General features: G+C 34.7%; 1 protein-coding gene across 5 annotated transcripts in view; it reads left to right on the top strand.

The window, feature by feature from the left end:
- The window catches only part of TENT5D (terminal nucleotidyltransferase 5D), a 76,424-nt gene that overhangs the window by 39,476 nt on the left and 10,592 nt on the right, over positions 1-26,356 (top strand). Inside the window, exon 1 of one of the 5 annotated variants that reach the window (XM_084789594.1) lies at positions 21,460-21,571. The exons of the other annotated variants lie outside the window; for them this stretch is intronic. The gene's annotated coding sequence lies outside the window, so the exon portion shown is untranslated. Of the gene's footprint in view, positions 1-21,459; positions 21,572-26,356 lie in introns of those variants that run through there. 5 annotated transcript variants of the gene reach the window in all.

Below are 26,356 nucleotides of genomic sequence, written 5' to 3'. Positions count from 1 at the left end.
AACAAACCATAATAATGAAGGTATATACTACAGAAGACTTTCATAGAAATTACAGACCACTGACTTTTAGTGCTCTAATACAGATTTCATCTCTATTCTGTTACTTTTTGTTCATTTTTATGATTTAAAAACTTAATTCTATCTAGATTTAGGTAATATATTCTCTGACTTAATTTTAATCATGTAGGTCTTTATATGCAATAATTATATACTGTGTATGGAAAATAAATGTGATCTTTTACTGGAATAGAATAAACTAACTTAACAAGTGACATAAAAGATGTTTATTCTGTAGAAACAAATAAGTGCTTTCAAAATTTTTGGTTGTCCTATTTATTTTTACTTTTAAAGTTAGCATACAAAGTAATGAGATTCACTGTGGTTTTTTTCATGTATATATATGATATAATGATATTTTTGTTCTTACATTAACTGTCTTCCACTTTAACTGCCCCCCCCAAGAAATGTATATTTTCATGTAGGAGTGTATATGCGTGTGTGAGATAGAAAGAGGGGGTTGTGGGAGAACAAGGACAGAAAGACAAAAGAAGAAAGGACTAGAGGGAAGGAAGAATAGAGTATATATATTAGACATAAGCACATATATTCATGGCTGCCTTAAGCAGATAAATAAAACCTTGTAAATCTTATCATCCCTTACTTTTTAGAAATAAAAACTTAACTATAAAAGTGTGTGCACCAGATAATTTAGATATTTCTGCATAGGACATGTATCTAATGTTTACTCTGCATCAAATGTATTTCCTTAAACAGTAATCTCCTCAACATTTAGAAATGCACATTGGTGCATTACTGTAATCCCAGCACTTGGGAGGCAGAGGCCGGTGGATCACTGTGAGTTCAAGGCCAGCTTGGTCTACAAAGTGAATCCAGGACAGCCAAGGCTACACAAAGAAACCCTGTTGCAAAGAATAAAAACAAGAAGAGGGAGGGAGGGTGGGAACAGGAAGACAAGAGCAAGGGGATGACAATTAGGATGTAATATGAATAAAGTACAGTAAATGAATAAATTAAAACAAACAAAAAACTCAAATAAGAAACAAAAACTACTACTACTTACATTATTAGCAAAGCTAACAAAGTAATATAAAAACTTGGAGTATAATTCTTGCCAATGATTTTCTATTAACCACAAAAAGCTATATATGAAGTACCCAAACTAAACACCAGAATCTGTTTCATAATTTCTTAATTTTCATGAAAGAGCTAAAGTAATATGTAACAAGGAAAGCAAATAACTTTCCTTGAGCTATTGCTAGAATCTAAAATGAAATATCTCCATATAAGAAAGAGATTTTAAGGAATTTCTGTTCAATGCAGTGTGTGTGTGTGTGTGTGTGTGTGTGTGTGTGTGTGTGTGTGTGTGTGTGTGTGTTTGTGTACACAAGACAGGAACACATTGTGTAACACTGGCTGGCATGCAACTCATAGAAAAGCACATGCCTCTGCTTCTAGAGTGCTGGCATTACAGTAGTCCTACCACATCAGATATTTGGAATTAGATTTAAATTTTACACCCTGACTCTGCCACCTACGACTTTGGGAAAATCAGTGGTCCAAACTGTAAAATGACAATTGAGACCTCATAAAGATAAAATGAGAGAATGTATTTAATTTATTTAGCAGACTACAGGAAAACAATTTCAATAAATACTCAGAATGACTATTTTACTTTTAAGAGCAGAAAAATCAGTACTATAATAATTACACTAATTATAATAGTAGTATAGTGTGACTATCCTTTGTTGTACCATAGCATGTAATATTTTGTTCAGCTTTTAGTTAACTTGATTAGTTTAAATCTCACTTGTGATATTTAATATAATTTCATCACATGTCAAGAAAAGTTGAAATCATGATTGTATCACTAAACAGACTGCTGCAGTAGTGGCTCTGAGCTACATGTGTATATATTTCTTATGAAACTCATTATACAAATTCATTAGAAATCCTTAATGCAACCACATGTCCAATACTTAAATAAAAGATATTACTAATAAAATAATAAAGTGCTTTATTTAGCCAGTACCATGACTTTAATATAGATCTTAATATCATTTATTGGATGAACTACAACTAGGATTTAGTTGTTTCAAGAAGTATACTTAAAATTGTAATGTATCCTACAAAAAGTTTTAAAAATATGGTATGGCTGTTATTTTTTGTAAGAACTTCAGGGATATTCTTTGTCAATGGATGTAAAATCTAGGTGCTTTCTTTTCCTCTTCACTTTTTTTTCTTAGTTTTTGAGACAGAATGTCATTCTGAAGCCTACACTGGCCTCAAACTCCTGTGATTCTCCTACCTCAGCTGGCCAATTTCTAAGGTGACAGATGTGAGACACTACACCTGGCTGTAAAACTTGGTTTTGGTTTGATTTGATTTGATTGGTTTTTGAACATAGAGTCTCATTCTAACACGGGCATGCATAGTAATTACTTTGTAGCTGAGGCGGGCCTTGAATTTACAATGATCCTCCTATCACAGTCTCTAAATATTCATTAAAACAGTCACAATCCTTTGAATCTTGAATGAAGGACAAAAGTTTGGATATGTTGTTGAATTGTTTATTGGTCTTTTTTTCCATTTAAACATCAGTCGTCATATGAAAAATATTGTTATTATCCCCATTTACAGATGAAAAACAGTAACAAATATTAAGTAACTTACTCATAGTAACATTTTTCTTGAGTTAAAAGTATTCAGATTGAAATCCAAGCATGTTAAGCTTCCAAGACTTTCATAATTCCTATTATGCAGTGTTGCTTTAAAACACTTTAAGGTTTGATGTACTGTGTTGGGGAATTTAAAAAAAAAATATTGTTTTAACTTTCATAGCATCCATGAGATATAAGCAAAACATGTGAAGCCTAAATAATTCAAACAATTAAACCATGATTGCATAGCAAATAAATCAGAGATGATATGTAGCACATGAGCACCTTTGGCGTGGAGGCTGTCTCTGTTGCCTGCCTTTGCATGGGTTTTCCCTAGCAGGACTGCCTTGTCTGGCTCTAGTAGGAGAGGATGCTCTTAGTCCTGCTATGATTTGATGTGCCAGGGTGTATTGGTACTGGGGGGGGGGCTTTACTTCTCTAAGGAGAAGGGAAGGGGGCATGAGGGAGGAGTTATGAGGGTGGGACTGGGAGGAGGGGAGGTAGGTGGGCTGCAATCGGGATATAAAGTGAATGAATAAATAAATAAAGGGGGGAAACTCACAAATTCAAGTCTACTACAAGTACCAGATTTTGTAGTTCAAATAAATATTGAGAAATGACCACAATTCAGTAGTTGTTTAAATGCCATCACAATACAAGCTCTTGGACTATACATTTTGCAGTGTGTCTACAATTAATACCAACTCTAAACATGATTTTATATTTCCTACTTCATTTAAATAAAGTATAGATGTTCGATATAGTATGGAGCATGATACTTTCTGAATATTGTTATGGAATGCTTCTTGAATATATTATGGGGTTCCTTTGGTTTAAAAACTACCTTATTGCAGGTGGGCATGTCTGTAATTCCTGTGCCACGAATACTGAGATAGTAGGATTATAATAAGTTTGAGAATAGTCTACATAGCAAGTTCTAGGTCTGCCAGGACTATATAGTAATATACTATCTGAAAAAATCAGGATAATTAATAATTAATATTTTGTTTTATTTTATTTTTGAGATATGACTTCACTATGTAGGCCTTCAGCTCATTATGCAGGCCAGTCTTGCCGCAAACTAATACCAGTCTTTCTGTCTCACCTTCCCTAATACTGAGATGAGAGGTGTATGCCAGGAAACCTGACTAATTGTAAATAACTCAACATTTCCAGTGTTGCTAAATTAGCTATGCACAGAAATCTAAATATCTATGTGCACTATGTGATGCCTGTTAAAAATGCCCATTAAACAAAGTGAATATAGAAGTTAATAGGGGATAGGGAGAAGGTGGAAGAGATTATGAAACATCTTGCATGGCCTTGAATTCTTAAATCATAAAAAGGCAGACTGAGGATATATTGCAGTCAGCAGAGTGACTGTATAGTATGCACAAAGCCTTAGGATTAATTCCTAGTGTCCTATATACTAACCACAATAGGAGATTCAGAAGTTCAAAGTCATTCTCTTCTACATAACCAGTTAAAACTAGCTTGAGAAACACAATACTCTGGCTATACCTAAGTAAATGAGTAAGTAATCCAGAAAAAGCACATGTACACAAAAATATAAACGCTGCTAGCATGCTTGAATTTTGATCCTTGATGGCTTTCAGATCAGTAAGAGTATTTGTGCAATCTCTTTAAATGCTAAAATATATACTGTGCTCTGATATGTATTTAAATGGGCGTGCTTTCTGGTTTCCTGATCTACTTGAACCACCGTTTTCACAGCCAGTAATTTAATATTGAATTGAATTTGTTTAAAGTTATTGTTGTGTGTACTAATTTTCTGACACTGTATTTTCTGATTAATATAAATTGTTCTGTTAAACACAATATACCTACAGACATATCAACTAATAATCGTAGCAGCAAAATTGTATTCACAGATTGTGAGCCACATTTTTGTTGATATTGTATTGATTTCCCTATTTGCTGCGAAATACACCATGACTAAAGGCAACTTTGGGAGGAAAGTATTTATTTGGCTTACCCATTTATATCATAGTCAGTCATAGTCGAAATTTAGGGCAGGCACTCAATGCAGGATCCTGGAGGCAGGAACTAAAGCAGAGACTATGGAATAATGTTATATCTACTGGCTTGCTAATTTTGCTTTCTTAAAGACTCCAGGACTATCTGCCCAGAGATGGCATCAGCCGCAGTGGACTAGGTCCTCTCACATCAACCAGTATTCAATGAAACACCCTACAAACTTGCCTACAGGAATTCTGGTAGAGGGATATTCTCAACAATATCCCATGATCCTGGTACCAATATCTATCATAGTCTGGATTTTTATTGCTGCAATACACACTGTGACCAAAAGCAACTTAGAGAAGAAAGGATTTATTTGACTTCTGTGTCATAGTCTATCATTGGAGGAAACTTAGTCAGGAACTCAAGGTAGCAACTGAAGCAGAGCCATAAAGGATCTCTGATTACTGGCTTGTTCTGTTTGCTTCCTTATTCACTCCAGGACCATCTGCCCAGAGGTGCCACCAGGCACAGTGAGCTGTCCCTTCCAACATGAATTATTTATGAAGAAAATGTCCCACAGACCTGTCTAAAGACAATCTGATAGAGGCATTTTCTCAATTGAGGTTCCTCTAAGCTACCCACCGAGTCATAATTGTCTCTTATTGTAAAATTTTTAGTCAATAAAAATCAGATATTAAAACTAAGCAGTCAATGAAGCATAGAGTAAAATAGAATAATTCTTAATTTACAAAAGAAACAGAATAAGAGTAGTATTTTATTTATATATATTTTAGTTTTTCAAGACAAGGTTTCTGTGTTTTGCCTTGGCTTGTCCTGGACTTGCTTTATAGAGCGGGCTGGACTTTAACTCACAGAAATCTGCCTGCCTCCTGCCTCTCTGAGTTCTGGGATTAAATGTGTAGCCACTGTGCCGGCTGATGTAAAAAAAATTTAAGTGAAATAAAATAATCTACCTTCCACTAAAATGACAGAAAGGACAAGAATTATAAGCTATCAATTAGAAAACAAAACTTTTCTCAAATTTGCTTCTAAGCCTGTTTTCCCCACTCCTCTCCATTTTTTTTACACTTCCTTTGAAGACCTTCTCATCATGTGGACTGCAGTGGCTGTATGCTACCATGTATCTGACCTCCATGATGGCTTAGCCCCCAAAACATGACATTTCCCCTTCTCCTCCTTCTCTTTCTCCAGGAAGATGTCATTTCTAGCTTATGTGCTCTGAAGTTTTTCTTCTAAACCCCAATAACATTATCTTCAGGCTTCAATAAAATAGGAGAAAAAGAAATATTTGGAAATACTGTCAAGGTTTTGCTCAAATTTATAAACAAAATAATGAGAATCAAAACAGAACAACATGAAGTTTTTACCTTCATAGACAAAAAAGAATAGTAAAATTGAAAAAATATAAGACCCATTTTAGAAGGAATAAAAGGAGTGCCATAGTTAATACAGAAATAACCCACATTTTATTATAATACATATACATTTATTCAGGAACTGATGCAAAGGAACAACAGTTTTGAGATGCCTCATCATCAAGAAAATGTGTTTGTCATCAAGCCTGATGATCTGGTTTCAATTCCCAGATACCACATTAATTGAGCAGACTCAGGTTGTTCTCTGACCTCAATATTGGAAGTATGGCACTCATGCACACATGCATGAACACACACACACACACACACACACACACACACACACACACACACACACATTTATAAATAAAAATTTAAAAACAAAATCAAAATGTCCAGGAAAGTGTATATTTCAGATATTAAAAGTAAGAAAATATTTATGAAACATGAAAATGTTTCTTGATACTTAGTATAGTACAAAGAGAATACTTCATAATAAGCAGTAACAAGAAAAATTCATGCTCAATGAGAGAGCATAAATTTATTATTATATAAAATTAGTATAACAAAATAAAAATTACAAGATTTATATAACTTATTTCAGATGATGACAACCAAAGGTTGGTACAAACACCTACTAACGTCATATCCAGTTAAAAAGTCAAGCAGGCCACATCAATAGGCTTACTTTGTGCCTCTGTATAATGAGAAGATAATTTAGAGAAATCTGATCACTTTGGGTTTCTTTAGGTGAACAAGTCACATTTGAAATGATATACTATGGTGCTACAATATATTAATTTTAACAAAAGCAATTTTAAAAACCTCATACCTTAAAGAAATCCCAGATATATACAACAATTTACTCCACCATTTAGGTAAGTTTTATAATTAGTTGAACATGAATGTGTGCATAAATCTTGCATACAAACAAAACAGAATTCTGGGGTCTATAGCTTTTTTGTTTCATTATCTAATTTTTATCTCCTTTAGATATTTTTGTTTGACTGATATAATGCAATTTTAACTTAAATCTATTTCTTGATGGTTCTCAAAATGGGTAAATATATGGAAGATTAAAAAGATATTTGATAATATTTCTTGGATCTATTTCTTTCTGCTGCTTCCTATAACTATTTCAGTTCAACCTCTCACAGCTTCATAATTTTATAAAAATATTTTATATGTATTCTTATCTGCTTTCAACTTATCTAACAGTACACATACCAGAAGGAGCTGTTCAAAACAGAAGGCTAGCCATATCTTTCATCAGTGTTTTAACCTGTTCCTCAACATTTGCAATAAAATTTCAATGTTAACATCATCACAGATGATTTTACAAAGTATGGTTTAACCTCTTCTTGTCTAATTTGGCCATGTTTATATGTAATGTGTTATAGCACCAACCCAGAAACTTGCCTCAAATTTCATATAATGCTGTTTATCATCTCTGTCTCTTAGCTTTGGATTTTTACTCAGTTTTCAATCCCAACATTTTTTTTAAACCCCAAGAATTCTTTTTTTAAAATTTTATTAATTTATTCTTGTTACATCTCAATGGTTATCCCATCCCTTGTATCCTCCCATTCTTCCCTCCCTCCCATTTTCCCCTTATTCCCCTCCCCTATGACTGTTCCTGAGGGGGATTACCTCCCCCTCTATATGTACATAGGCTATCAAGTCTCTTCTTGGTAACCTGCTGTCCTTCCTCTGAGTGCCATCAGGTCTCCCCCTCTAGGGGACATGGTCAAAGGTGAGGCACCAGAGTACGGGAGAAAGTCAGACCCCATTCTCCACTCAACTGTGGAGAATGTTCTGTCCATTGGCTAGATCTGGGTAGGGGTTTAAGGTTTACCACCTGTATTGTCCTTGGCTGGTGCCATAGTTTGAGCGGGACCCCTGTGCCCAAATCTGCCTATCATAATGTTCTTCTTGTAGGCTTCTAGGACCCTCTGGATCCTTCTACTTTGCCATTCTCCCATGATTCTCTCATCTAGAGTCCCACTAGAATGTCCTCCCCTCTGTCCCAGAATTCTTGTTCTTCATTTAAGATTTGGATATGATGACAATGATAGGAACAGTTTCTTTCCCGCTTAAAAAAATAATTTCTTTGTACAATTCTATCATCCCCTGTACTGGCGGATTATAATGCTTTTATTAATTTTCCTTAACTTTTTCAAAGTGGGAAATCTTTTCATCTTTTGTCCTCTGGGGCTGAAGCTGTCATCTTGCATGGAATTGATTAGGTACTTCAGAATTGTTTATTGTTGCTAAGAACATAAACCTCAGGTTTGCCAAATTCATGCACAAGGAAATGGTTACCAAATTGTAAGCATTTACCTATTTTCCACTAAGGAATCAAGACCGACAGATCAGCATGCTTTTAATTGTCTCAAATTTACTCTTAAGTAAAATGACATATACACATAAGAAATGAATTTTTAAAATGCATCACTTGGAGGTGTTATTAATTTAATACCATTGGTAAATCATCACCAAGCTGCAAACAGTGTTCATGAGCATTGTCATGCAGATTTCAGTGGATCATTTTGTTATTTATGAGACAGCTTGCTGGTTGGCTTTTAGGAGTCATGGAAATTTACCTTTTTCATTAACCCCTTTTGTTTTAAACTATCAAATATATGTTTCATAATGAAGAATTTATAACTTCAATATATTGTTCACAGACACTTTATTTTGCATACTAAGTACCTGTATATTTTCAGTCAGTTTAATTCAGATGACCATTTTACCTATTGTCTTTCCCTAATCACTTTCTGTGCTCATTCCTAAACAAGAAATTCCCTGGGATAAAAAGATTCCTGCTACATTAAAAGCCTCCTATTAGGTTTTAATGAAAATTATATGATTACTTAATTACAGCATTTCCAAACCAAATTCAGAAACTTTAATATAAAAACATAAAATTCAACTTTATACTATATAGAATTATAAAAATGTATCCTGCTTAATTTTGTATTTGCTCTTATTTCAAGTGAAATCAAATACCTGATTATATTGTATTAGCCAATAAATATCAGGTACCATATATTATTCTGTTATTTGGTATAAAAAGATTTTATGTCTCTAATGATAAATTGAATAGCATAATATGTTTATACTATTGGGCTAGATGGGTAATTTAAAGGCTGGTTCTTTTAAGGAGTATATGTTAGATCTTTGACATAGTTTAATATTTTACTACTTCTAAATGGTTGAAGTTTATGTTCTAATTGTATACTTCTTCTGATTTTAATTTTCCTCCCTTGAAAGAACAATAGGTGATTTAGACATGAAATTCTTTTTTTTTGTATAATGATGATGTCCATCTATAAAGTCAATAAAGCACCAAAACATTTCCTATATCTCTGAAATGTTGCTAATTTTTCTTACCATGATTGTAAATGAATTTATTTTCTAGGAATAGGTAGGGTCAGAGAATCACTTATTCAAACTGGTAACTAAAATTTATCTGTTGGTCATTTTTTTCCTTTCAGTTGTCCCCCCATACACAAATATTCTATTCAAATGTAATGGAATATTAATTAGGTATACATTTTTTCGACATGTGTTTTGAAATTTGTGAATACACTTCTTTCTGGAATTTTAGCTTTTCCTTTCTGTCATTATGTTATCATGTTGGTCATCTTTTTTTATTTATTTACTTTTAGTTTTTCTGAGTAGCCAGTATATGTTCATCCAAAGTATATAATTTAATCTTACTATTTTTCTAATCAGAAAATACATATAAACATGAATTTTCATCAAAAACCGTAATGCATGTTCAGTTAAACCTAGTTTCAAGGGAATTATCTATTACTTTGAATCATGTCTTTTTGTACTTATTACTCACAAGCAACAGCAAGTGATTATAGATAATAATAAGCAATTGTAGAGGAAATTCAATATATATCAAGAATATTATGAACAACTAAGTCAGAGCCAGAGTACTATAAATGATGCTGAAAATCTGTCTGGATTTCCAGGCTCATTTGCATATTTTTAACATGTTCCAAGGATCACAAATATGTGCAAAAGAAATAGCTTAGGTCTCCAAAGACACAGAATGAATGCTCATCAAAGTAGGAAATTGTCAATTACTTAGTGTGTTTCATATTTGATTTAGTAGATTGCTTGAATTTTCTGCAATTATATTATCTTCATTGCTAAATACCATAAAACATTTTCTGCTTCAGTTTGTGTTTCTCTAAGCAATTATATTTAAACTCATGCCAAATACATTTTGAAAATGTATCCCAGTACCTTTAGTCAAAGTTTGCTGCATAATCTGTCCCAGATATTTGATTTTTAGTCATTTTGCCAGTTTGAACTTCATTTTCTGATGTGAATTGAAAATATTGCATAAATTTTACATATATGCATGTCTTCTTAAACATGTACATGTAGAACAGCTAATACGTCTTAAACCACTTACATACTTGAGACACTGTCCAAGAAACTTACATATAAATCGTATATCTTCAGAACAACTCTATAAATGGAGATAATACTCTACATTTTGCAAATTGAATCTTACTTAGATAAATTTGAAATGAGTATTTTAAGGCGAGACAAGTAGTGCATATTAGAAGCTAGAATAAAATTCACTTGTGATTCAGGGTTATTACTTCTTCAATGATTGCTAATTTTACATTTGTTTAAAATTGCTGTGTAATTCTCCCTCCCATTTTAAACTCTTTTTGTCTTTTTTATTATCCGTTTTAACAGGACTTCATTTTCTTTTGTCATGTATCTTTAATACTATTCCCCTTTTCTCATTTATCTTGTACCATTTCCTTCATAAAGCATCACCTAAAATTCCCATTTTATAGGACGAATCCCCTTATGAAGATCACCATATTCTCAATAGTCAATGATTTATGCATGTGCTGTTTTAGCGCTTTATTGCTTGTTTCATTTCTGTTGTTTTTAAATTTAATTTGCCAGTTGTGGGCTTTGCCTCATTTTCAGTTCATTTGCATCATTCTAACAAATGTAGAGAAAATAGTTAAATGTAATTTAAGTTCACATGAGAAGTAACTAAAGACGCTGACTGCATGAACATTTTATAATGTACCACATAATAACATTTATTTTATCAGCAGTTTGGCTGCTTAAGGAATATCTAGGCTATAGTTATTCCTACCATATTCTGTGAAGTTCTATAAGGAGAATTTTGCTTCATTTCATGGCAAGTTTTTCATAATATGGGTTATTTTTTAGTTTAATTGTGTATTATATAGTATGTTTTATCAAGAAAAGGAATGGTCAGTTTTTCTCACAAGTCATTGGTCCTAGAAAATGATGGTCCTGGATGTAGAATAATGGTTCTAAGCATCAACTAAACCATGGAATCTCCTGGGACTTCTAGTACTATGAATGAGCAGGCCAATGTCCAAATATTTTTTATGTAATACAGAAATCATTGTCATTTGGGAAAATGTTATATTGCTTAGATCCAGAGAATGACACCAAAGGTTGACTTGGCATTTTTGGGCACATGTGTCTGTGTACCCACACACCACAGGTTTGTATGTGTATGCCCATTTCGATGTGTTACGGTGGACCACTTGAGTAATCTCAGAACAGGAATGCTGTGTATAATTGTTTTAAAGATTTATTTATTTATTATTACGTATACAGTGCTCTGCCTGCATGTACACCTGCAGGCCAGAAGGGGGCATCAGATCACATTACAGATGGCTGTGACCCACCATGTGGTTGCTGGGAATTGAACTCAGAACCTTTGGAAGAGCAGGCACCACTCTTAACCACTGAGCCATCTCTCCAGCCCCTGTATAATTTGATTGCTATAGGATTTTATTTTACATTTATGCCAATACAGCAGCTTTTGCAATAGGATAAATCAGTCTTTTTAAAAAAATACAAAAGGTTTGATTAAATCCAAATGTCTTTGTCCTTAATATGTAATAAAAATATTTGTTATTTGTGCTATTTATTTAGTATTTGGTGTGGGCGCATCTTCTGAGTTGATGACATCAGTATAAGCTATAAAATTTGTTTTATTTAGGGTTTGTATTGCTGTGAGAAGCACCATGACCTAAAGGTAGCTTGGTGAGGAGATGGTTTGTTTCACCTCACAAACTCCAGTCCATCATTGAGAGAGGTTAGAGCAGGAATTCAGGACAGATACCTGGAGGCAGAATCTTAAGTGGTAGCCATGGAGGAACACTGTTTACTGGTTTGCTCTTCATGGCTCCTCAGCCTCCTTTCTCATTAACTTTGGGGACCACCCATCCTGTGGTGGCGTGCCTCCCTGTAGAATGGGCCCATTCAGATCAATCATTAATCAAGAAAATGCCCCATAGTCTTGCACACAGGCTAATTTGGTAGGGGCAGTTGCTCGATTGAGCTTCCTCCCTCCCAGATGATACTAGCCTAAGTCAAGTTGGCATAGAAATTAGCCAGTACAGAAGTGTATAATCACACAAAGCAACATAAAATGCCTTGGAAAAATCTACATAGGATTGGCAAAATGGCTCACTTGGTAAAGGTGCTTGCTGCCAAAGGTGAGAACCTACCTGAGTAGGATCCCTAGGACCTACAAGGTGGAAAGAGAACAAATTCCTGTAAATTGTCCTCTAACTTCCACACGTGTCCCAAGGCACATGAGCACATGTGTACAAACACATTCACAAATAAACAATTATAATATTATTTAATCCACACATACAGTTAACCCCTGGCCTCCAAATCCACCCACATGAACAGCATACAGCACATCTCAAAACACTGAAAATATATATTATTTCTCTTCCTAAATGTCTTCTGTTAGTTTATCATTCAAACTTCATTTTTATGAAGATATTAAGATAACTACAAATACGTCATTAAGTAAATCAAGAATGTTTGAGGATTATGGAGGCTGGCTAGTTATTATATTCATAAAAGTGGCATCTACTCTGTTTTTGTTTTATACTGCTAACTGTAAGCTTATGTTGCACCAAGAAGTGACATGTGGGCAATGAAATCAGAGTAAGCAGCATAGTGACATGCTTGTCAGATACCTTGGTAGCTGTTCTTTACTCAAAGCAGGCAGAATTGCACGTTTTCTACACAATTTTTAACAAGCATTTTTAACAAACTAATCTAATTTATGGTTCCATTTTTCTTCACTGATAGTGACATTGTAATGGCTATCCATCACATAAGTAACCAAAGTTATAGGTATGTTGGCCATGACTATATATATTGTAAGTATAAATTTGAAGCATTTGGATTAATTTACTGGATATAATTTGTGGGCAATAAGCCTCCGTTATTTCGACTTTTGGTTAGAGAGGTATTTTGATTAATTCAGTCCAGATGCCATTACTGTTTTATCCCTTCTTTAAGGAATCAGTTATTATGAAATGATAATTCAGGTGGTAAAAATGTTACAGGATCTTGAGGTCATTGATAAGTGTATGTAAGGCCATGGTTAGATGAGGTATAGAATATATAGTTAAAGCTATAGTAAACATATGATAGATCATTACATTTTATAGTCTGATGAGTTCTCTGTCATCTGCTTTCTATAAAAAATGTACAAAGCATAATTTCATTTGCTTTTTAATATTTTTTTTTGTTTTTCGAGACAGGGTTTCTCTGTGTAGCCTTGACTGTCCTGGACTCACTTTGTAGACCAGGCTGGCCTCAAACTCACAGTGATCCACCTGCCTCTGCCTCCCGAGTGCTGGGATTAAAGGCGTGTGCCACCACCGCCTGGCTACCTTTTAAGAATTTTTAATGAACAAGGATATATGGAACATATTGTTTCTCTTCTTGGGACTGGTGAATGGCAAAGCAGGTAAAGTGTTTGCCACACAAGCACAAAGTTCTAAGTTCAGATCCCAGCACGCACATTAAAGGCCTGTCATTGCAGTATGTCTGCAATTTCAATACTGGGAAAGCAGAGGCAGATAGATCCTTGGGCTTCCTACCTCCTGTCTAGTTGTAGATTTAGTGAGAGACCCTGTCTCAAAAAGAAAGATGGAGAGCAACTGATAAATAAATTCAAATTTCATGTCTGTCCTCCACCACACCTACAGGTACATATTTATGAACACATAAAAGCGTGTACATGTGCACACACCATACATGCAGAACTTTAAAATATATTATTTTTATTCCTAAAATTTCTTCTAATTTATAACTGAAAGTTTGACTATATGAAAAAAGTAGAAAGTAAGAGAGAAAAGACCCGCATAGCATATTTTAAGGAGGCAGGCATGATCTACATTTGAAATAGGGAGATTAAAGTAGAGCCACATATCAGAGTTTGAACATCACATTCATTTTAGGTAGAGTATGTCAGAGGTGTTCAATAGAGTTAAACAATGACTTATATGTTCACATTTGCAAAGTAATGGTTTTTATAATATATTGTACTTTTACTCAGTAATATCTAGCACAATCTTGGTCTTGTATTCTGAACGTCATAAGCATGGTATTGACTACACACAGGCTTAGCATAGGAAGAAGGACTTTTGAAGCCTCTTCTGTATTTTATAACTTTAAATATGTGCAAAAGAAGTATTCATAGTACACTTAAATAGGCTTAATAGAAACTATAAAACTAAAAATAAGAAACATTAAAATATAACTAAATTTGATCTGGGCCCATGGGGACCTACAGAGACTGATGCACCAACCAAGGACCATGCATGGTGAGGACCTAGACCCTCTGCTCAGATGTAGTAGATAGGCAGCACAGTCTCCTAGTGGGTCCCGTAATATGAGGAGTAGGGACTACTTCTGACATGGACTTTGGCTACCCCAACGTTGATCACTTCCCCTTAGTGGGGCAACCTTGCCAGGCCACAGAGGAAGAAGATACAGGCATTCCTGATGAACCTGGCTAGGCTGAGGTCAGATGAAACCCTTTCATTCCTGATGAGGTTTGCAGACTTCTCTTGAAAAAGGAGGAAACTTCATTTCCCTTGGACATTGTATATCCAGGAAGTTCATTCATTTTTTTTTTATCTTGCAGGCTTTTCTTTGACTGTCAGACGAGAATGGTTGATGGTGGTGATGGTGAAAAATCTTGCCTTTGTATCTACCGTTAGGTCCAAAAACTGTCTGATACCTACATAGCTGTGTGTCTGTTTAAATTGAAAATAGTTTGCATATTCTGCATGTATTTTTGTGTAATAATTTCTAAAAATGGACAAAGTTCTACATAGAAATTCAGTTATGTGTTACTCAATTGTTGATACCTCAAATATGGGATCATTATTCTCTTGTTCTCATTTTATATCCCAAATAGCCAATACAGCATTTGCAGCTTAGGTATTTAATAAACATTTGTTGACTGAATGAATAAAATCAAAATGTAGTGTAAAGCCAATCTACTCCTAAGTTCTATGGTACATAGTGGACAGAGAAAACACAGTCATGAATATATATACGCAGAGAAATTGTGGTGTCCATCTTAATATTTTTATAAAGTGTTTAATTTCTCCTTGATAGCATTGTGATTATTGTGCAGGTTCCTATACTCTTGTGCTTTGTTTTAATTTTCTATTATTAGTTAAATAATTATCTTATGAACACTATGAAAATAAACTTAAAACCTTAATATGGTTCTTTTGAGTTCTGCTGCACAGTGATGACTGTGAAACTACTTCAACTCTGCACAGAAGTATTGAAAGGCACAGTCCAACAAAAGTTAACTAAATTTGAAGATAAATGTTGGCCCGTGCCTTTAATCCCAGCACTCACCTTTACTCTGGAAAAAGACGATAAACAAAATAAGTAAAATAGAGAATTTTATATGTAAACCATGGTAAGGATAAAAAGCAAAGGAAAGTGAAAAAATTATGAGTTTACACATGGGAGAAAGAACAGAGTTTTATGTAGGATGCCTCAGGAAGGTCTTACTGAAAAAGCAACTCTTAAATTAAGATCCAAAAGAAGTATGGAAGGCATGGTAGATACATAGTAAAAAAAAAAAAACACATTCTAAACCAGATAGTTCTCATTTTTATTGCGCTAAGCATATTTAGGAAACACAAAGAATGTCAGTGTAATTGGAGTTGATGTGGAAAGAACAGTTGAAACACATTAGACAATTAACAGGAGAGCCAAGTTATGTAGGCCCTTATAAGTCATAGTGAAGCTTACTTATATTTGTATTTTATTTGGTTTAGTATAGAGGAGAATCTTCTTTTTTTAATTAATTTATTCTTGTTACATCTCAATGGTTATCCCATCCCTTGTATCCTCCCATTCTTCCCTCCCTCCCATTTTTCCCTCATTCCCCTCCCCTATGACTGTTCCTGAGGGGGATTACCTCCCCTGTATATGCTCATAGGGTATCAAGTCTCTTCTTGGTAACCTGCTATCCTTCCTCTGAGTGCCACCAGGTCTCCCCATCCAGGGCACATGGAATCTTCTTTATTGGATTCATTCTACAAGTTTGAAAGAGTCACTATGGGTTCTTTATTGATAAGATTGCTGAGCCTTAAAATCAAGCACAGGGAGACCAGCTAGGAAAGTGCTGCATTAATAGGTGCAAAATATGATAGGTTGGATTAGAGTGAAAGTGATGGTATGGGAAGAAATGACTTGGCATCTGGTTTATATTAGTGGCAGAAAGCAACAATTCATTTGGATGGTATATATTTAGGTGTGAAAGAAAGTCAAAGTCCATGATGACATAGTTATCTAAGTATATGAAACCTTCATGGAGATATGCTTGGGTACAGCAAATGCTCCTATGAACTCAGCTTTGGAAACATTAAAATCAAGAAAAATACTAAACTATGAAATTAATTAGTACTCAACAAGTTTATAAGCATAAAATAAAAACCCTAGATTTGAGCTTATTCCAAATGTAGAAAAGCAAAAGCAATAGACAGTATCTTGTGTATTTGAGAGAATAGGTCATGATACACAGGTTCAGGGACTTTCTTTTGCATGAATATGGATAATTCAGTCATTATTAGTAGTGAGGGAGATGTAGACCTATGTAACCAGAGATACAAAGGAATATAAATAAGTTAAAGTTGCTTTTAGAATAGCTTTTTTTCTCACTAAGGTGAGAGATAAGATGCTCAAATCAGAATAAGGACTGGGGGAAAGGTATTGAAGGGTCAAGGAAAATAGAGACAGTATGGGCAATTGTCTGGAAAATATGAGTGTGAATAAACTAAGAAACTTTTATAAGATTGTACAGCTACAATACAATTTCATTTGCAATTAGTGATTATTAATTTTAAAGGGACACTTCTCAGCATGTTGTGTATTCTTCCCAAGATGCAGATCCAAAGTAAATTGATACTGAATTAAAATATTGTTTAATTTTATAAAATGTATTCATTTTCTCTAACACCAAACATTTTGAGCATTTAAAAAATATTTACTTATTTTAATTTATGTGTATGGGTGCTTTGCCTTTGTGTATTACTGTGCACCACATCCATGCAGTACCCATAGAGGCAAGAAGATGGCAGCAACTGGATTTGGAAATGGAGTAACAGTTGCTAGCCTCCATGTGGGTGCTGGGAATCAAATCAGTGTAATCTGCAAGAGCTCTTAACACTAGAGGCATCGCTCTAGATCCTGAAGGATGTTTAAACTTAATCTTATTTTTATTTTATGTTTATGGGTGTTTTCCATACTTGTACATGTGTGCCTATGTACCACCTGTGTTCATGGTACCCATGGAGGCCAGAAGAGGACAATAGGTGACCTATAACTAACGTTATGGAAAGCTGTGAAAGCCACCTTGTGGGTGCTGGCATTTAAACTTGCGTACTCTAGAAGGGCAGCCAGTACTGTTATCCCCTGAGTCATATCTCCATCTCCAGAGTTTTTAAGCATTTAAAACATGTTAGGCATATATTCAGTGTTGTAGAATATAATGGTCAGGAAACATTAAAGGTCTTTGTTTCTGTGGGGTTTTCAGTGTTGACAGAGTGAGCTAATAAAGAAATTGTCATAAGAAAGCACAGATACACTTAGGAAATGACTAGTTTCAAATCTGTACTTTACTAATGTGCAATAATGTAATAAAGTGGCATAGTAAGCAAAAAAGGGATGACAAACTTAAACCAGTATTAGCATCCACAAAATATGATTTTTCAAAGCCCATCTAAATGAAGCAGAGTGGTCATAGGGTTATTGTTATTAAAACCTAAAGTTGATTTTTAAGAATGGAGACCGCCTATGAATAAAAATTAGCTGGAAACCACTATGAGGAGCAATCTTGTTTCTCATATGAAATTGTGTAAGATGTTATATGGTTTGCTCCTCTGGGGCTGTTGAGCCCCTTCCCCATTCATACTTGATCTTGTTCAGGGTTGGTGCAGGCAACCACAGCTGCTATGAGTTCTTGTCTGGAAGACAGCATCTCATATAGCACATCTTTCCACCCTCCAGGTCTTACTTACATTCTTCCTACTCCTTCCGAGATGGTCCGTAAGGTCCCAATTGTGAGGGAAGGTTTATATAGATGCTCCCATCGATGGCTGAGCAGTCACAGTTGTTTAGTCTCAGCATTGTGAACAATTATGAGTCTCTGCCTTAACCAGTACCCTCTGCAATAAGAAGCTTCTCTGAGAAACAGACTTGTGCTGTGGATATAAACTTCCTAAATATGTGTTTATATCTCTTTTATCCACTACTTACCATGTTTTTTCCTTCTTTCACACACACTGCATTTTTTCACTCTGCTAATCCCATCAGTAAATGTATGTTGATGCTTGTTAATGACTAAGACATCTGTAATGACAAACAGTTGCTACCATTTACCTTACCTGTTTTATACAGATACAACAGTAAACACTATTTTAACCAGACAGTTGAGAATACAAGCCACATTTAATAGATGTTTCTAGTCAAGTATATATCCAATCTGTAATGCAAAAAAATTGACTCTTTTCTCTACTGGTACCTTCAGAAACCCTTTTAAGGATGTTTGGCAATGTCTAGGTTAAATTTGAAATTGATTGTCCAGATGTCTACATTTCCGACTCTCCAGAAAACAATTGCTCTACTCTGTTTACTCACTACAACTCAGAGGAGTCAAGTGTTCTTTCCTATGATGTGAGAGGTCACTCAGTGTACTTAACATGATTCATTTGCTTACTTGTACATGCAGACATCCAGTTCGACCAGCACCATTTGTTGAAGATGCTTTCTTTTTTCCATTGTGTGGTTTTGGCTTCCTTGTCAAAAATCAAGTGTCTAGGTGTGTGGTTCTTTGTTTCAATTCCATTGATCAACCAGCCTATTTTTTCTGCTAACACCATGCAGTTTTTATTACTATTGCTCAGTAATACAGCTTGAGATCCAGGATGGAGATACCTCCAGAAGACCTTTTATTATACAGGATTTTCTTAGCTATTCAGGTTTTTTGTTTTGTTTTGTTTTTTCCATATGAAGTTGAGGACATGCTTCTTGTTTGAAGAATGGTTTTAAGTTCTACTTTAGAATAGAACATAATTTAGTTAAAAGAGAGCTAGAGTATAGCTCAGTGATAAGACTTTTTAAAGTATTTCAGGGTTGTGTTTGAACCTCAATAACTGACATGTTCATGTGCACATGTGTAATCAATCAAAAGACCTCCAGCACGGGTAATCAAGTAAAATTAAGAACTATAACCACTGGAATAAGAGGACCTGAGGCCAGGTATTTGGATTGCTAAACAACTATTTAATGATAGCTGTCTTTTACTTCTGTTTTGTCCTCTACCAAGTTTCCTGCTAATCTTTTGATGATATTTCACTGTAGTATGCTCATATGTTGTTATCACAGATATGCACTAATTAATAAAAGTTTAGACCGTCTTAACAAGAAAGATGAAATTCTGATCCACACTTGATAGATATTTTATTGTTTTATTTTATAGTGGTTTCTTGAATTGATTGTTGCTAACCAGTGAAATCTTTTTTGTGATATTTTAGGACTTTTTCACAATTAGTCTTTTGTGTATATTAAATGACAACTCAAAATACCTGATGTTTTATTGTACTTAAAACTTTTCCTTCACTCTCTGCCTGTTTTAGCTTTTAGCTCATTTTGGAGATATTTTATCTATTCTATTCATGAAATGCTTTATGTATTTTTTCTTTATTTTTTCCATCTGGTTTATGAGTTCTGATTTCTTTACATTCCTTTTAGTGAGAATTAAATGAGCTAATTAAAGTATTTAGCATATTCCCATTATTATTTAGACTTATATGTTCAAAATATGTAAAATTGAAAATCCATATTCAATATTCCATATAAAATGTTACCTATCTTCTATTTAGAAACTATATATTTTCCTTATAGTTAAGCTATGAGTATTTTCATTCCTTATATATAGTGTTTATTGTCTTGGAAATTATTCATAATTGCAGAGCGGTGGTGATGCATGCCTTTAATTTCAGCACTTGGGAGACAGAGGCAGGCTGTCTGTGAGTTTGAGGCCAACAGGGTTTACAGAGCAAGGCTGTACTGAGCCAGGGCTATAATACACAGAGAAATCCTGTCTTGAAAAACAAACAAAAAATAATCACAATTGTTTCATTTTGACATGCATACCATAGTTCCGAGGGGATTAAAGCCGGTATCTGGACTTATCTTCAGTCATCCCAAAATATACTCAGTCCTTTAACTATTTTACTTTAAAAAAGTCTTTAAATAGGCTGTCCCAAATGGATCATTTACATCTCCAAATAATTTTATACAAAATATTATTTAGTAGCCTGTCTTCTAAATTTTGATAGTCCTATTAGAATATTTATGAGATAATTATAGGGTAATAAGATATGATGTTGCGAACTTAGCCTTTAGAAGTTATTTAGATCTGGAGTACTGTTCATTTCGAATTCAACAAAGTATGTTATCAAAAGGTAGTGGAATCCTGTGGAAAAGAAATGCTATTAATTTTAATTTTGGAACTCAAGGAAGTCTCTTCATTGCTGAACTCAAAACAAATTGTAAATGTTAATTACAGTTTATTTTGGCTGTTTAAGGGTACTTTTAAACAATGATCACTTGTGAAGTATAAAAAAACAAATGGACATTATTTTTCTGAAGTTTGTATTTCAAAACTTAGACTTTAATTCTGAAGTCAGAGTAGGTGGTATAAAACATATAGAACACTAATATATGGCAATCTGTATCTCTATTTATTTATATTTATTATTTTTAATTTATAGGCAAAAACAACATTAAAAGATGACAGTGGGATGGAGACTTGGTGAGAGGAGAGTTGCTGGGAGAGGAAGGGTATAAAAAAGGGTGTATGAAATTTTTAAAAGAATAAATAAAGTTAAAATAATCTTTACTGTATCATATCCACTTCTGTATTCAGATAGAATTGGCTCACCTAAATTTCTCATTTAAAACATGGTCCTAGCCATGAGCATTATTGATGTAATAGTAATACCCTTAGTCTCCTAGCAACAGTATCCATAGTGTGGTGAGAAGTGAGCTGCAGAAACTATTGGGACATAAGTTAATGGGGAACTCTATAGGAAGAAGTTAATGTTTAGTCTAGAGTATTGTTAAATCCAGTCCAACAATGTTACCAAAAATATGGTAAGATCATATATAAAGGGAATTTCATTACTTTGCCTTTTAGTTTCTGCTGTGACTAGACATTGAAATTGATGTTTAATTTTTGCTTGATTTATAAACATTTTATTCAGCTGAAATGAAGTTCTATGCTGAGTATTATAGGAAATATAGTTTATAAATAATTGTGCTAATAATTATAACTGTGGTAAAAACTGAGACATTAATTAACTGAAAACTTCTTCAATAATTACTTTAATATACTTGCTGAGCTTACTTATGAGGAAGATAGGATATGTTACTAATATGACATTACCCAGAAGTTCATTTATTCATAATTGTAGTAGGTTAAAAGAGTTACAGAACTTCCTTAGATTAATTGGCTACATAGGCTGATAGTGACTAGTTTACCAGATTTATCTTAAGATATTTCTAAACTGAAGCATATAAAAGTAGCAGTATATTATTAGCTCTCTCTTTAGATAGAAAGAAGTCTTTAGTTTTGGCATTTGATTGAATGAAAGTTACAGTAAGATAGGCAAGTATATATATTTGCATTATGGATTTTTTACATTTTAAAATTTCATGCCTAGATTTTTTTCCAAATAAACATTCATGAGTCATCCATTTGGTACAGTCTTTAAGTACCTTAAAAGTGAGTTAACTTTGTTTTCCTGTAGCAGAAAAATTTAATGCCATTAATAGAAGTAAGAATTAAATTAATAGTAAACTTAGTTGATTTCATTAAAGCAAGTCTTTTTAAGATTTTGGTGATTGCATTTTTAAATTGTTTTTTAAAGAAAGCCTTTGCAGTAAGACATGGTGGCACAGGCCTTTAATCCCAGCACTTGGAAGGTAGAGGCAGGTGGCTCTCTGTGAGTTTGAGACCAGCCTGGTCAATAAAGGGAGTCCAGGACAGCCAGGGCTCTGTTACAGAGAAACCCTGACCTGGAAAAGGAAAGAATGCCTTTGTGCTGTTATGTTTATGCTTATATAGGAGAAAACATGGAAGTTGTGGATGCTTCTAAGCAAACTGAGAGCAAAATGTGTTGAAGCGAGGGAGGAAATTTCCCAAGGTGATGCGAGTTGTGCAGAAATCTGCTGTAAACAAAACAAGGAGCTTGTTTCAGCAAAACTGCCTATGGGTATAAACTTTAGTTCATTTTGTGTTAGTAAAGATTGAAGAAACACTTGAGAGATAAAATCTCTCTCCTTCTGTGCCGTGTGTGTGTGTGTGTGTGTGTGTGTGTGTGTGTGTGTGTGTGTGTGTGTGTGAGAGAGAGAGAGAGAGAGAGAGAGAGAGAGAGAGAGAGAGAGAGAGAGAGAGAGAGAGAGAGAAGGTTATGTAGGTGGGAAGTAGAAAAGCCTTGAGGCCAGGCAGCATTTGCAAGGGAAGGGGAAATTGATTTTCAGTTTAGGAGGGAGAAAAGGCAGTATTATCATACCAGGGAAAGTTCCATGCTAAAGGAGAATGGAAGTAATAGATTACTCTGCCTATGCTATGAAAAACTCACATAACTCAAAAGTAAGGACCACCTTAAATTGTATGACGACAGGTTGCCATGGAAATGGTTTTACGCTACTAAAGGGGGATGTGCCTGGGAGGCAGGGAAGTCTATGGAGTGGATGAGTGGGACTAGAGGGGTGTGTTGGGGAAATCATTCAGCACCTAGCCCTTGGACAGCAGCAGTGTAGCAGCCTTGCCAGCTGTTGCAGTAGCTTGCTTTCTGTGCTCTTTTTCTGAAGCTCATTCTCTCTTTCTTCCTATTTCTCTTATGCCTCCCTGTCTTTTGCAACATTTTTTTTTTATTTCTTTCAGTTTCTCTCTTTAACACTCCACACCGTTTGCTCCTGTATGCTTATCAGCAGGCTTCTTCAGAAGCCTTACTTTAGCATCCCTCCTCCCCCTCCAGTTGCTCCTTCACTGGTCGGATTTGAAGAGATCAGCAGTTGGTGAAGTGAGTTCTAAGGGCTGAGAGGGTATGGAGAGGGGCTGGGGAGAGTCATGAACAGAGGGTTTTGTTATGTATTTACAAGGGTTTTTTGTTTTGCTTTCTTGGACTATTCTGGTGAGTTCCTACTTTCCTGCTTCTTTGGATAGAATTTATGAGTCATGTTCAGCATGTATGTGGTATTGACTATAATTCTTGAGTCTTCTTCATTCTCTGTATAGTCCTTAATCCCTGAGTCTTGACAGGCATATACATAAGAGAAATTAGAGATCTTAAACTACTTGCTAAATGCTATCAGGCTTCTGGGTGTATTATGTGTGCTGTGTTAGTTTAAAAGCGTTCTGTACAGAAAGCACGATATTTTGTCTCACTGGATAGCTGTAGCTTCTGTACAGGAAGCTCTTTGTACTTCAGAGACTTTTTAGTGGTGCCCTAGTCCTGAATTCCATTGAAAGCAAACTAGAGTTGTGTCTGGACAGTTCATCTCTCTAAATTTTGGAGCACTTTCCAGAGGTAGCAATTTGACTGGGTAATATCAGAAGCAAAAAGAATGTCAAAAGCAGCTACTGAAATTTTATAATGATCACCTTCTACCAGGTAATACAAGAAGAAGAAGAGGAAGAAAGATGCTATAATGTCACCTCCTTATACTTTTCACTGTAAAGCATTTATGCTAAATTTAAAGGAAGCAGGAGATGATTTTCTCAGAAGAGTGCACATTTTTAAAAGCAACAGATAACTAGAGCACAGACATACATTAAAAAACAAACAAGCATGTATGTTTGTTAGGAAAAAAAGAAAGTGACAAGGTTTTTGTTTGTGTTTATGGAATTAAAGGAATAGGTTTAACGCGATGGGGAGGCATTCTTTTATGAGCATCATGCCTTTAAATCCAAAGGTGTTCTTTATTCAGACTTGTGTGTTCCTTTCTTTAAGGAACTAGATGCCTGGCATGTTTCTTAATTCCTCTAATCACATTTCACGTAATCCTTTGCACTTAAAAGCCTTCTTGCAGCATTATTGCACCTACATACAAAAATTTTGCAAAGTTTCTTTTTTGTACATTAGTGACAGGATATTGGATATTTTTTGTAAATACATCCAGTGGTAACTATTTTGATTCTTTGAGCAAAAGATGGACTTAGCATGATATTTGAAAAGACATGATCATAAAGTGAAGTATAGACAAATATACAAATAATATTAGAATGGAAAATACATTACTTTATTATTGTGTGCCTACATAGAATTGAAACCTTTAACAATTCCATCATCTTTTGGCACAACAGAAATTGATGTTTTTCCCTCTCCCAGTATGGCCCTAACTCTAATTATAAGCATTATTTCCTCTGTGACAACTATGTCATTTCTAGTAGTTTAAAATGTTCATAAACAAATTCATTCACAATGTAATTAAAGATCTTAATTTTTTAAAAACTAAGAACACTTTTAACACCCTTTATACAGGTTTTACAGTTATCATTTATATATTCACTAGTAGCTATAAATGTTGACAGTGAATATCAATTTTAATAAGAGAATCCAGGACAAATGGATTATTACAAATGCTTTCAGAGATGACCATGTTGAAACTAAAATGAGTTTGCAAATTCTCTTAAATTGAAATTATTTTAACATCAATAGTGATGTGACTCATTTTTCATAACCAAATTTGGAAATTCATAATGCCAAAGGTGAGCACTATTGAGAACATGCTGAGTCATGCAAAGTAGGTTTGAGCCGATGGACAGGACAGTCTCCACTGGTGAGTGGAGAAGGAGATCTAACTTTCACACAAACTCTGGTGCCCCATATTTGAACATGTCCCTTGGATGGAGATGCCTGGTGGCACTCAGAGGAAAGATAATAGGTCACCAAGGAGAGACTTGATACCCTATGAGCATATACAGGGGGAGGAGGTCCCCCTCAGACACAGACATAGGGGAGGGGAGGGGAGTAGGGGGGAAGTGGGAGGAAGGGAGGAATGGGAGGATACATGGGATGGGCTAACAACTGAGATGTAATATGAATAAATTAATTAAAAAAAATAAAAATTAAAAAAAAGAGAGAACATGCATGCGAATCTTTAGACTCGCAACATCAACAGTGTATTACCACATAAGTGACATAGTACTTTTGAAGTAGTTATTTTTCTAAATATTGACTATATAAAATTTTCATGTACACAATAGTAAAAGCTTACTATAACCCTTCAAATAGCTTAGTCTTCCTTACTGTGAGTTCCTCATGCTTACTTAAATGTTAAATTTGGTTGTGGAACTATTATATATCCATATTACAATTCCAAATTCAACAATGCACAAAAATATTTGAACATGTTAATTTTTAAAATGTCTGCAATTTTTAATAAAATATCCTTTACTATATCAGAAAAATGGGTTTAGAGTTACTTTTTTAAAAAAGTGTTCACTTTACATCTCGATTGTAGACCCCTCCCTCATCACCTCCCATTCCCACCCTTCCTCCCTTATACCCCTCCCCCTAATCCTCAGAAAGGGGAATTCCTCCTCCCCTAGCATCTGACCTCAGTCTATCAAGTCTGATCTGGACTGCCTGGATCCTCTCCTTCTGTGGCCTGGAATGGCCGCCCAAAGGGAAGTGATCAACATGTGGTCACCAGAGTCCATGTCAGAGGTATTCCCTACTCACCATATTATGGGACCTACAAGGAGACTGTGCTGCCTATCTACTACATCCTCGCAAAGGGTCTTGGTCCTCACCATGTATGGTCCTCAGTTGGTATATCCGTTTCTGCAGTATCCCCCTCCTCTGCCCACATTTGTTGTGCTCCATTGGTCTCCTTGTAGAGCTCTTGACACCTCCAAGTCCTTCTGTT

The sequence above is a fragment of the Acomys minous genome, assembly GCF_964271855.1.
Source record: "Acomys minous genome assembly, chromosome: 7".
NCBI classification, from domain to species: Eukaryota; Metazoa; Chordata; class Mammalia; order Rodentia; family Muridae; genus Acomys; species Acomys minous.
This window is presented reverse-complemented; position numbering and strand designations above follow the sequence as displayed.